This window comes from Lissotriton helveticus, chromosome 1_1, assembly GCF_964261635.1.
Source record: "Lissotriton helveticus chromosome 1_1, aLisHel1.1, whole genome shotgun sequence".
Classification (NCBI taxonomy): domain Eukaryota; kingdom Metazoa; phylum Chordata; class Amphibia; order Caudata; family Salamandridae; genus Lissotriton; species Lissotriton helveticus.
Window position 1 is genome coordinate 26,072,919 of NC_136057.1, and position 12,417 is coordinate 26,085,335.

The 12,417-nt window shown below is 50.5% G+C and overlaps 1 protein-coding gene across 4 annotated transcripts in view; it reads right to left on the reverse strand.

Annotated features, from left to right (window-relative positions):
* Positions 1-12,417, reverse strand: part of LOC144816669 (equilibrative nucleobase transporter 1-like) — a 475,323-nt gene that overhangs the window by 448,005 nt on the left and 14,901 nt on the right. For 2 of the 4 annotated variants that reach the window (XM_078674332.1, XM_078674293.1), the window contains exon 1: positions 4-98. The exons of the other annotated variants lie outside the window; for them this stretch is intronic. The gene's annotated coding sequence lies outside the window, so the exon portion shown is untranslated. Of the gene's footprint in view, positions 1-3; positions 99-12,417 lie in introns of those variants that run through there. 4 annotated transcript variants of the gene reach the window in all.

Sequence of the window (12,417 nt, forward strand, 5' to 3'; positions counted from 1 at the left end):
TACCTGGGTCTATCCCCACCACAGACTTCATACACAAGAGTCACTTTGAGAAACAGCGTACATCAGCCACATAACATACACACCACAGCTTGCGCTACTGCACTTCTTTGTCCTGGGTACAAAGGTTGCAGATAGCAGGTTCAGTCCACTTCTTATCTTGCTCAGATACAGAAGTGCTCTAAAGTGGGTGCCATGGGGTGCCATGTTTATGTCTGGCATTAGCTAGTACATGGGAATGACCCGTCAGGACTAAAGGTTCACACGGTGAACCCTACCCACTTTTTTGCATTGTCAAGATGGCCAAAGTCTTCAGACACACTTAATCTGGGCTCTGAGAGCTGGGTGTGTGTGCGTGTTTGTTGGGGGAGTGTATTATAGTAATCCCAGTGCTCTCCCAAATCTAATACCAGAATCCAGTCCCTGTCCCCTCAACAACCTCAGAGACAGTAGTCTGGTATAAGCAAAGCTTAGCCGTAAGCAACCAGACATTGGATAGACACAAATTGCTTTGATTTTCTGTTTCCCTCCTTTAAAATGCACCCCAAATGTTATATGTAAACCTAGCAGATCTGTCAAACAGGTTGTGGCACTGTAATGTCAAAAGAAGCCCATTATGATTGCAGCTTGAAACGAAAGAGCCCTGCCGAAGGGTCAGACTGATTTGCATATAGCCATGTCTGAACTGGGGTGGCAGAGTGGGCTAAAGAAAGGGTGATGGATCAAACCCAGATCTTTTGACTGGGTGTGAGTGTTTGATTGGTTCTGATGCTCCGTCCATCACCACCCCCTTTTGTACCGCTTTTGTCCGCCATAAGTGTGGCAGGGTACGCTCAGACGAGTCCCTTGCTCACTTTGCCACTGGATTCGAGCAAGCCGGGCTGAAGACGGCTGGAATGCCAGAAACCGGTCCTCGGAAGCTTGTTTCCGGTCCAGGGAAGGCATGGCTTGGCAGTTCGGGCTGGACTGTTCCCATGAGGCACAGGGTCAGACTGATTTGCATATAGCCATGTCTGAACTGGGGTGGCAGAGTGGGCTCAAGAATGGTGATGGATCAAACCCAGATCTTTTGACTGGGTGCGAGTGTTTGATTGGTTCTGATGCTCCGTCCATCACCACCCCCTTTTGTACCGCTTTTGGCCGCCATAAGTGTGGCAGGGTATGCTCAGACGTGAGTCCCTTGCTCACTTTGCCACTGGATTCAAGCAAGCCGGGCTGAAGACGGCTGGAATGCCAGAAACCGGTCCTCGGAAGCTTCTTTCCGGTCCAGGGAAGGCATGGCTTGGCAGTTCGGGCTGGACTGTTCCCATGAGGCACAGGGTCAGACTGATTTGCATATAGCCATGTCTGAACTGGGGTGGCAGAGTGGGCTAAAGAACGGTGATGGATCAAACCCAGATCTTTTGACTGGGTGCGAGTGTTTGATTGGTTCTGATGCTCCGTCCATCACCACCCCCTTTTGTACCGCTTTTGGCCGCCATAAGTGTGGCAGGGTATGCTCAGACGTGAGTCCCTTGCTCACTTTGCCACTGGATTCAAGCAAGCCGGGCTGAAGACGGCTGGAATGCCAGAAACCGGTCCTCGGAAGCTTGTTTCCGGTCCAGGGAAGGCATGGCTTGGCAGTTCGGGCTGGACTGTTCCCATGAGGCACAGGGTCAGACTGATTTGCATATAGCCATGTCTGAACTGGGGTGGCAGAGTGGGCTCAAGAATGGTGATGGATCAAACCCAGATCTTTTGACTGGGTGTGAGTGTTTGATTGGTTCTGATGCTCCGTCCATCACCACCCCCTTTTGTACCGCTTTTGGCCGCCATAAGTGTGGCAGGGTATGCTCAGACTCTCACGGAAGAGGTGTGGCGCCGCAGCCAGGGCGACTGACGCTGGAATCTGGGGATCACGGTTCGATCCCCGGCTCCGGCGGCAGATTAGCCCAGCACCATGTGACTCTGGGCAATAGCTTGCTTAATCTTCCCGATGGCCCCCAGCGCCTAGAGACCCTAACGGATGATTGTGCGCTTTACAAATGTGGATTATTATTGCTCACTTTGCCACTGGATTCAAGCAAGCCGGGCTGAAAACGGTTGGAATGCCAGAAACCGGTCCTCGGCAGCTTGTTTCCGGTCCAGGGAAGGCATGGCTTGGCAGTTCGGGCTGGACTGTTCCCATGAGGCACAGGGTCAGACTGATTTGCATATAGCCATGTCTGAACTGGGGTGGCAGAGTGGGCTAAAGAACGGTGATGGATCAAACCCAGATCTTTTGACTGGGTGTGAGTGTTTGATTGGTTCTGATGCTCCGTCCATCACCACCCCCTTTTGTTCCGCCTCCACACCCACATCCAACACCCACTGTCAGCTACAACCTCCACCAATAACAATATCCGCACACTATGGAATCTGCGACCGCCCACCTAAATGCCTGCCCGCCACAGCCTCTATAAACAAGAACCACAACACACTCTAGCCACAGCTTGTCATCGATCTGTCTTCACTGCCACAAACTACTGCCCCAGTGCCTACCTACCGCAGCCTCTGTTTGATACAGCCTCCATACACGAAAGCCACCATGGGATAAATCATCCTGCAACCAAAGCACCCACCCATCACAGACTCTTTTCTGCCCTGTGTGCACAGGACTCAAGTAGCAACAGCCTCTGCCAGCTAAAGCACCTAGCCACTGTGGCCTCAGCCACTCCTCTGCTTACCTGGGTCTATCCCTACCACAGACGTCATACACAAGAGTCACTTTGAGAAACAGCTTACATCAGCCACATAACATACACACCACAGCTTGTGCTACTGCACTTCTTTGTCCAGGGTACAAAGGTTACAGATAGCAGGTTCAGTCCTCTTCTTATCTTGCTCAGATACAGAAGTGCTCTAAAGTGGGTGCCATGGGGTGCCATGTTTATGTCTGGCATTAGCTAGTACATGGGAATGACCCGTCAGGACTAAAGGTTCCCACGGTGAACCCTACCCACTTTTTTGCATTGTCAAGATGGCTGAAGTCTTCAGACACACTTAATCTGGGCTCTGAGAGCTGGGTGTGAGTGCGTGTTTGTTGGGGGAGTGTATTATAGTAATCCCAGTGCTCTCCCAAATCTAATACCAGAATCCAGTCTCTGTCCCCTCAACAACCTCAGAGACAGTAGTCTGGTATAAACAAAGCTTAGCCGTAAGCAACCAGACATTGGATAGACACATATTGCTTTGATTTTCTGTTTCCCTCCTTTAAAATGCACCCCAAATGTTATATGTAAACCTAGCAGATCTGTCAAACAGGTTGTGGCACTGTAATGTCAAAAGAAGCCCATTATGATTGCAGCTCGAAACGAAAGAGCCCTGCCGAAGTGTCAGCTAGCATTTGTCTTTGACGGGTGAGGTCTCTTAAGTACATCACAAATGTCATATAAAACGCCCCAAAGGACCTGTCAAGCATAATGTGACCTTCAAACTAGACTTGACACTTTTGAAGTAAACAAAGAATCCTCCCAGTCACCCCCCTTGGGCTTTAACCCAGCTTCAGAGGGGTTGTCTCTCCCCATTCAGGTCAGAATATTGTTTGCTACTGGGAGCAAGTACACACCTCAGTCATGCATATTTAAATGCTACTAATTACTGGCTGGCTGAAAAAAATGCGGATTTAGCTTCCAGGAGTTCCAGCCAGGGCAAAGGCAACTTTTTAAAAGCTACCTTGCCGTAATATTTAGAACAAATCTGATTTTAACATTGAATTGAATTTTTAACAACCATTAAAAATAGTGGTGTCATTATTTTTCTAGCTATTCCCATTTCCGAGATACAGCATTAGTGGTTTTAATTTTGCATCCCAGTGTTTTCTTATGGAACAGCCAAACCTGCTACAGTGAAAATAATTTTGAGGGCAGTTTCACTGTAAAGTCATGGGGGGGGGGGGTTGGAGGTTCGACTGCCTGCGGAAGCAGCCGGGTTGGATCTCGGTGCAGCTTGTGAGTGGGAGTCCTCAGCCCGGATCGCCACCCTAGGAGCTAATGTGCAGTGCCAGATACAAAAATAAGAAAGGGAAGATCCCCCACACCGCGGGATATATTAGCGTGATTTGTGGCAGGAGCCCAACTTGGTGGCTTAGCGTTGTCCAATTGAGGAGTTGGTGCCAGGATTGCATCGGGAGGGTCCTCCAAGCAAGCAGAGCACAGTAGATCAATACAAGAGTGTCGGGGCCCCGGCATCAGAACGGGGGGGCGCAGTCGGAGGCATGCCAGACAACGCCGCATTAATGGCGGCTAGAACGCAGTCTGGAGACGCCTTGGATGCAAAAATGGGGCGGTGGGCTCCGATGTTATGCTCAATAGACAAGACCTGCGGAATGAGGTGGAGCATATCACGGAGACTGAGACCAGGATATCAGAGGTGGCAGACTCGAGTTTAAGCTATTGGCATTGTAAATGTCTATGCTTTTTATTGACATTTTAAAAATCAAAACATATATAAAAGGTATTGTCATTTAGAATGCCAACAGCTAAAACTTGCGTAATGTCCCATAGCGCCATAGTCCCATAGCGCCAGGAAACTCATGGTGTCAGTGCGCTCTACAAATCTCATTTAATAATAATAATAATGTGAGACCTATTGCATTGCAAATGCTTGTTTCGGGTTGGGTGAGCTGCGTGTCTCACTGCGCGCGGCAGCCATTATTTAGCATGTACATAAAAAAACCTACTACCCCATCTGCTTTCTTAACATATTTCTGACATTAGGCAATGGGAACCGCTTTTGTGGCTACGGCCTGCATCCTTGACATCTGTCCAATCCGACACAAATGTCCCTCGTGTGCTGAAAGGCGCTATTCAGATCTGCTGCGAGAGAGTCAGTATAAACTTACTTTTCTGTGGGTATTTACACAAAACAAATAAAATAAAATTGGGGGAAAATCCTAAGGTGTCAATACCATCATCTTTTCAACATCTGAATATCACAACTGCACAACACGAGTTTTAATCCCGACTGGGTCAAGTCATCCTTTCATCCTTCTGAGGTCTGTTCATTAAGTAACATCTGTCAGTTACAGCACTTCGAAATAGCAGAGGTGTGGTACCAAAGCCTACATAAAATACAGTACGAATTAGTAACTGTATTAAGATAAACATTTTACTGGAAGGCACCGGTCTGAGGGCTACGGGTAAGATAAGGTAACAGAACTTCCTGGAAAGAGAAAACACCTGTCCTCATCCCAATTATCACCCTTAAGTATCAATTTAATTTACTTGCTAACGCCCATGGGAACTTCATCCTGTTCATTAAAGGCTAAAACAAACAAACACGCCCCTATAGTTCTTCTGCACTTGCCATACTCAAGAGGTGCAACTGGAGCCAAATTTCAGGGGGCTCAATTCTTCCAGCAATAGGCAGAGTGGAGATGCAGGGGCTCTAAGAAGGGGTGAAAAAGCAACAAAGCCTCGAACAAGTAAATGGTCTTTTAAAGACTTGTGAGTTACTAAGATGTTCGCCAGTCTACATCAGCTCAAAAACTGTGTGTGTGCGCCTGGGAAGCTGTCCCAGCCCGGGCTGACACACAGATGGGGGGGGCGGGGGGGATGGATTCTGAGGGAGAGTCTGATGCCCTTAATTCTAAATACAAACCTAGAAACTCCGTTCATGCAAGTCAGACTGAAGCACGCGTGAAAACATCGACAGCGCTTAGCTCCTTGAAGCCATACAATGGGCAGATGTACGCTATCCAAAAACGAAATAACATAAATAATACCAAATTAGCTGATGCCAAATTAAGACTGCGGCTTGGCATAAGCCAGGAGTTAGCCCATCCAACCATCCCAACTTCCACTTGCCTAAACCTGTTACTGGTGCATTCAATCAACAGTCCATCTACCTAACCTATCCACTCATCCACCCACCAACCCAAACAACCAACCCACCAATAGACAGACACTAGGGCAGAAATTAAACAACTCCAACTTTTTTCCGCGTTCGTAAAATTTACTTCAATACAAAAGTCCTTGATGTGCAATGTAAGCATGTATATGATGTGCATGGACGCATGGGTGCATGCAGTCAGTAACTTATTGTGCATGGGGAATCCAGTTTCATACTAATAGAGAACCGTTTCCTTGACATCCCCACTATTTTAGGGCATCTCCCCTTCCCAATGCACCCTGGAAACAGATGGGTTTCTTTCCGACAGGCGTAAATAAATCTCTGACATGGATTGCAAAGGTCTGAGAAACGTTTGTCATTTCCTTCGCAGAAGTACTTTGTATGTTCAAGTTTTCATGGTTTTTCTGCCTTGGAAAGCTACGTTTCTCCCTCTGAGGGAAGAATTAACTCTTTTTAGGGGTGTAAAACCAGGTTTTGCCAGGCTTAACACGCTGAACGTGTAAAGGCAAGCAGCTTTCTGAATTGGGCACCAAGTCTCCAGCTCTACCTTTCATCTTATGCTATTATAACTGCGCCTCTACCTTTCATCTTATGCTATTATAACTGCGCCTCTACCTTTCATCTTATGCTATTATAACTGCGTGGCTGCTTCAAAACCTTATGAACTATTAAATTAAAGAAAAGTATCATAGGGCTTTGACTCAGATAATTTGTGTTGAAACTGCCCCATTTCTAGCACTCAACCAGGCGGTTTCTTCTCTGCTGCTCACTACTTGCCTTTCATGGCGGCAAACAAACAGCATAGGATAAACTGGAAGAGGCACAATATTGTGACTGCCGGGAAAGGATAGGGGGAGTCAACAAAGAGGAGATCACATTATTACATATAGAGGGTCTCGGGGAGAGACAAGCAGCGCATGGAGTCGGACGTGTGTGTCCGTTGCTCTGACGCTGGGCTGTGTTTTCCCTGCTCCGGGGTAGCTAGGAATGACAGGTCATCATCGTGGAAAGTTGCCAGCGACTGTAGGCCCTGTGGAGTAGTGGGAGCCCGGATTTGAAGACCGAACCGGTGACCGCATATGCAATATGAAGGTGTCCATCGAATTGCATGATTGATTGATTGATTGTAGAGGTCCAGCTGTGGGGATTGCCCCCAGAACGGCCAAATTTGGGCAGTCGTGCATTTGCCTTCGGTGGGTGGCGGAGCACACTGTGCCAGGGGCTGCGACCTGTGGTGCCTACCAAAAATTAATGTGTCCATGCGTAGCATGACTCATGTTTATGTAAAGCGCTCCAATATCTTCCGGTCGGATTTGGGTTATATAAATTCGCAAAAAAAACGTAAAACAAGAATAGCGGCAGTATAAAAACAAATGGAGGAGAGATTGGGAGCAAGAAGCACGGCTGAGGGGGCAGTGACGTGCACGACAAAGACAGCGGGAATGAAAACGCACGGCGCATTGTGTTTAAATAGTAACCTGATCCACGAGGACACGAGGAATGCAGCTGACACCATGCGCGCCGCTGCTCGCTCCCGAGAGCAAAACGCCCTGGGAGTCAACATAACAAAAGAAGGTGGGACATGCACCTGCCTTTAGCCATTTGCGCGCTTTCATTAGTGAAAGACACATGCACAAGCCAATCCTATGTGTGGGAGGAGTCAGACCCACACGGAGAAATTTAGAGAACTTACAAAAAGCCTCGCAGAGCAGTGCATACACGCTGTCTCCGGCTCAACCTAAAATAGCGCTGTCCTTGGAAAACATAACCAGAGGACTGGCTTCCCATGTGGAAGATGCGGAGGGCAGGGCTAGAAGAAATAACCTATGATTTGTGGTGGCCCATGTGGGCGACCTTCGAATAGTCAGTTGGAACGTCAGAGGGGCGCTGGATAAAGTAAAAAGAGGGGCTATACTTCAGCAAGCCAAGCGTTCTCAGGCGGACATCCTGATGCTCCAGGAGACCTATCTAATGGGAACCAAGAGAGTAATGTCTTCTCAGATATGGCTACACTCAAGTGTTCCACTTTGATTTCACCAGGGGGTCTCGATCCCGATTCACTATAGGATACTATACAACATGTTGGGACAAGGATGGATTTTCAACGGAGATACATCTTTATTACTGGCTCCCTATACGAGGAACGGGTAGTGCTGGGTTGCGTGTATGACCCCCCTCACCGCTGTCGCGGGCCCTAGTTGAGCACCTCACAACCCTATGGTCTGATATACCGGAAGGGCTAGCGTCAGTGGGGGGTGACTGGAACGATGTCATGGACCTGGCTAGAGATAGATGGTGAGCAGGGGGCTACTCCAATATACATCAAACCACCGAATTGAGCTCCCTGGTGGCGGGGCTGGACGGATCCGTAGAGGCGGCTACATGGGGAGGAACAGGGGTACACCTATCTCACGGCAACACACAACTCCTACTCCCGCCTGGATTCTATATTTGTGCCTTCTGGTGCCGCCTGTAGAGCAAGGTCTACTGATCCGGCCGCCCTGTTATTAGCATATATGGATGGGGTGTTTTATTCCCTCAGCTGGGTGTACCTGTTCGCACTGCTAGATCGCCTCAATATTGGGCCACGAGTTTTGTCATACTTAAAATTGCTATTTACAGATCTTACGGCCTCATTGCGAGTTGCGGGCCACCTCCTACACCTTTCCAATTGGAAGGGTCACCCGCCAGGGCTGTCCCCTGTCGCCATATGTATTTGCATTGGCAATGGATCCATTGACAGCATGGGTGCGGATGGACGCAAAGGTAAGGGCTTCGAGCGGGCACTCAGAATCTCAGATCGTATTTCAGTATTGCAAACAACGACACCAACACCACCACCCTGCTGGACAATCTCGCCACCCTCGGACTCAAGCAACTGGTGAACACCCCCACCCACTATGCCGGCCACATGCTTGACCCCGTCTTCTCCTCCAGCAAGCACATCTCCTTCAGCCACTACACCGGACTTCACTGGACGGATCACAGCTGCGTCCACTTCAGCTTCAAAAGAACCACGACCCACCACCACCCGCAACAGGTTCCTCGCAGGAGCTGGAGCAAGATCACCGCCGACCAGCTCACCACCTCCCTCAGCCTGAACCCTCCCGACAGCGCAACGGACCCCAACGAAGCAGCCCACACCTTCACACAGTGGCTCACCAACTGCGCCGACGACCTCGCACCACTGAAGTACCCTCCCAGCAGACCCGGCAGCAAGAAAGCCTCCTGGTTCACCGACGAACTCAAAACATCCAAGAAAAACTGCCGCACCCTCGAGAAAGCCTGGCGCCACGACCAGACCACGGAAAACATGACTGCCCTCAAGAACGCCACCCGCGAACACCACCAGCTGATCCGCGCCACCAAAAGGACAACATTCAAAGAACGACTGGACAACAACACCCACAACAGCAAGGAACTCTTCAGCATCGTCAATGAGTTCTCCAACCCCAACGCCGGAAACAACGACATCACACCCTCGCAAGACCTCTGCGACTCACTCGCCACCTTCTTCCACCGCAAGATCGCCGACATACACAACAGCTTCGGCGCACAGACCATGCTCCCAACCACCGAACCAACGCCCCCCACCACCACCCTCTGCAACTGGACCCCGGTCAGCACCGAAGACACCACCCGCACAATGAACACCCTCCACTCCGGATCACCAACCGACCCCTGCCCCCACCACGTCTTCAACAAAGCAGACTCCATCATCGCACCCCAACTCCGGGACATCATCAACATCTCCTTCAACACCGCCACCTTCCCGGAGAGCTGGAAGCACGCCGAGCTCAGCGCCCTCCTGAAGAAACCAACAGCTGACCCCACCGACCTCAAGAACTTCCGCCCCATCTCGCTCCTCCCTTTTCCTGCCAAAGTCATCGAGAAGATCGTCAACAGACAGCTCGCCGCCTTCCTCGAGACAAACGGATCCCTCAACCCTTCGCAGTCCGGCTTCCGAGCCAACCACAGCACCGAGACCGCCCTCATTGCAGCCACCGACGACATCAGATCCCTGCTCGACAACGGGGAAACAGCTGCCCTCATCCAGCAACATCGGAATCCAAGGGAAGGCTCTGGAGTGGATCATCTCGTTCCTCACCGGAAGAACCCAGAGAGTCCGCCTCCCCCCGTTCAGATCCGAGGCCACCGAAGTCATCTGCAGCGTACCACAAGGATCCTCACTCAGCCCCACCCTCTTCAACGTCTACATGAGCCCCCTCGCAGCCATCGCACGCCAACACAACCGCAACATCATCTCCTACGCCAACGACACCCAGCTGATCCTCCCCCTCACCAACGACCCCGCCAGAGCCAGCCTTCTCGAAGGGATGAAAGACGTCGCCGAGTGGATGAAGAACAGCCGCCTGAAACTGAACTCAGACAAGACCGAAGTCCTCATCCTGGGAGCATCGCCCGCCGCCTGGGACGACTCCTGGTGGCCCCCTGCCCTGGGCACCACCCCCAAGCCAACGGACCACGCACGAAACCTGGTCTTCATCCTGGACTCCTCCCTCTCGATGACCAGACAAGTCAACGCCGTATCATCATCGTGCTTCAACACCCTGCGCATGCTCCGTAAGCTCTTCCGATGGATCCCCACCGAAACCAGGAAGACAGTCACCCAGGCACTCGTCACCAGCCAACTGGACTACGGAAACACCCTCTACGCGGGAACCACTGCCAAACTACAGAAAAGACTCCAGCACATACAGAACGCCTCCGCACGACTCATCCTGGACATCCCTCGCCACAGCCACATCTCGACCCACCTGAGAGACCTGCACTGGCTCCCCATCAACAAGAGGATCACGTTCAGACTCTTCACCCACGCACACAAGGCTCTCCACGACATGGGCCCGAAGTACCTCAACAGCCGCCTCACTTTCTACACACCCACCCGCCAGCTACGATCGGCCAGCCTCGCCCTCGCCGCCGTACCACGCATTCGCACAGCCACCGCTGGAGGAAGATCCTTCTCCTACCTGGCAGCCAAGACATGGAGCTCCCTCCCCATCCACCTACGGCTGACCCAGAACCACCTCTCCTTCAGGAAGCAACTCAATACCTGGCTTTTCGAGCAGTAACGGACCCCTCCCCCCAGTGCCTTGAGACCCTTTGGGGTGAGTAGCGCGCTATACAAATCACTGATTGATTGATTGATTATAGGAGGACGATGTGTTGTTCTTCTTAACTGATCTTAACAGGACGGGCGAGACTGCTCCGTATCATGCACATTTTTAGGGAATCCTGGAGTCTATTTATGAATCCCTGTAAGTCTATCTTATTGGTACTGAGGGGGAAGGATGGATGGATTGGGGTCCTGGGCATCGGCGGTACAGGTAGCAACGGAGGGGGTAAAATACCTGGGAGTCTTCCTGTCTGATACACCACATATGTCATGGGACAGGAATATTGCTCCGATATGGGCGCAGGTACGAGAGGAGATGAAAACTTGGTCGCATATGCCCTCATCCATTCATGGTAGATGGACTACTTTTTTAAATGGTATCTTTGCCGCGCCTCCTCTACCAATTGCAGAACCATCCATACCCGATTCTCCAAGCCAGGTCAATGCGGCTTTGGGTCAGTTTGTGGGCGGGGCGGCTTTCAGGGTTGCACTGCGGACTTGCTTTCAGTCCACGTATTGCGGGGGGTTGGCCACATCAGACATCCAATCTTATTATATGGCATCCCATCTGCTAGCGCTGAATGAATGGTGGTAAGGGGATAGGAGGCACCCCGCATATGCAGTGGAGCGATGGCATATGGGAGAGGCTACCGCTCATACTATTTTGTACTCCGCATCCCTGCCCAACTCTCTGCCACCGGCTATGCTGGTAGTATTCTAGCTCTGGAAACAGTCCCTCCACAAGATGGGTGGTGGGGCAGACTAACGGGGGAAACCCCACTGTGGCATAGTGGACGATTACCACAACTGACCGCACTATCTGCTGGAATATAAAGATTAAATAGAAGAACCAATTTGTTACTTCAGCAAATCGGATCATGTAATTCAGTTTTTGCACATTGAATGAATTACTCGGGTCTATTAGAGACACACAGTTCCATTTGAATAATGTTGATAATAATATAGCGTAACCTCCCTTTGCGTGGCCTTTGTTGGGCGGCGTGCAAGACTCTTGAATACATAGAAGTTATTGAGTTATCCAGGGCTTCTGTAGACAAATAATAGAAGCTTTCAGGCTCATTAGAAAGTATGTTTTTAGGTCTCGGCTATGCAGTGCGCATGTGCAGCGTAGGAGGGCCTTTAGCCGTCGCTCTGCTCCTTTTCAAGCACACACTCATGCTTGTGGTGGCATCCACCTTGCGGGAACGAGCAGCGGTGCGCCACAAGCACGAGTGCTTGAAAATTAGCAGACTGCTCTCCCAAGCCCAGGCGCCACTCGCAACTCGCGGGCTCACCTTCTCCTCTCTCTTAACAAGCGAGGTTTTGTATTAGAGTGGTCGCTTTCACCACGCTAATTCAAAACATGTTAATTAGCACAATCGCTGCACTCGGGGTGCCGGGAGCGGCATGTG